This window comes from Cyprinodon variegatus, unplaced genomic scaffold (assembly GCF_000732505.1).
Source record: "Cyprinodon variegatus isolate N-32 unplaced genomic scaffold, C_variegatus-1.0 Scaffold731, whole genome shotgun sequence".
Classification (NCBI taxonomy): domain Eukaryota; kingdom Metazoa; phylum Chordata; class Actinopteri; order Cyprinodontiformes; family Cyprinodontidae; genus Cyprinodon; species Cyprinodon variegatus.
In genome coordinates, this window is record NW_015151184.1 from 384761 (window position 1) to 385998 (window position 1238).

At 43.1% G+C, this 1238-nt stretch overlaps 1 protein-coding gene across 1 annotated transcript in view; it reads right to left on the bottom strand.

The window, feature by feature from the left end:
- The window catches only part of LOC107097894 (fibromodulin-like), a 17868-nt gene that overhangs the window by 3958 nt on the left and 12672 nt on the right, over nucleotides 1-1238 (bottom strand). The gene's annotated exons all lie outside the window — the stretch shown is intronic.

Below are 1238 nucleotides of genomic sequence, written 5' to 3' on the forward strand. Positions count from 1 at the left end.
GTTGGTACTCGCCGATACCGATACCACCATTTTAGGGCAGTATCGGGGCCCCGTCCGATACTGGTATCGGTATCGGTGCAACACTAGTTTTTACCAGTGCAAGAGAGGTGACAGAGCAAGGGAATGTTTGAACTCTGTAATGTTGCAAAAATATAGGAAATATATCAACTGAACATCTACAAGTTTGGATTTCAACTTCTTTTGCCTGCGTCAAGAAAACGTGACCCCAGTGCCTAAGTAGTGGCTTATTGGAACTTTATTGGATGTTCGGTTTGACAAACGATCACCACTACAGCTTGCTATGACCTATAAATACAGGTTGCAGTGCACACAATGGAAGATGCCATATTGTGTTGCCATCTTTGATTATGGGAGCCAAATCGGTTGTTAGCTTGAGGCTATTTGCATTATTATATTTTCCTATGAATCTGTGTTGTCGGTAGCATCAACAGTATACAACATGCAAAGACAAGCATGGATCATTCTACTTGCTGTTTTCAATTCAATTCAATATAGTTTATTTATATAGCGCCAATTCACAACACATGTCATCTCAAGGCACTTTACAGAGACAATTCAACCAGGTCATACAGTCAAATTGATTCAAAGTTTTCTATCTAAGGAAAACCAGTTGATTGCTTCTACTCATTGACTTAAATGCAATCCCTCACACTAAGCATGCTTGTAGCGACAGCGGAGAGGAAAAACTCCCTTTTAACAGGAAGAAACCTCCAGCAGAACCAGGCCCAGTGTGAGCGGCCATCTGTTTTTAATTGAAAAGAAGGACCATCCATACTCATTGTCCGGTAAGATGGAAAGAAAGTAACAGAGATAGTAAAAGAAGTAATAATTGAGGGAAAATGTCAGAATTGCCGTGGTTTTAACCAGCTGGAGACAATTTGTCAGGGAGCAAGGCCTCAAAAATTGAAGCAGAGATTCATTTTTCCATTGTGTTAGAAACAAGGCAGCATGATTCAGCAACGACTCTGTCCTCCCGGCAGAGAGGCCTAGTTAATTGGCTTAAACTGGATGAGCTCCCTGTAGCAACAGTTATCAGTTGCTGTTGTTCTTCTTAGAAGTGTTGGGATCCAAAGGTTTGCCCTCCAGAGGGCTGTTTGGATCCCTTCCTGTGGGCTCCTTTTCCTGTTGGGATCCAGAGGTTGCCCACCAGAGGGCGCTGTGGATCCTCCTGGGAGCTGGTTCTCAGCACTCAGCTGATTCCAATCAGCTCTACTGAT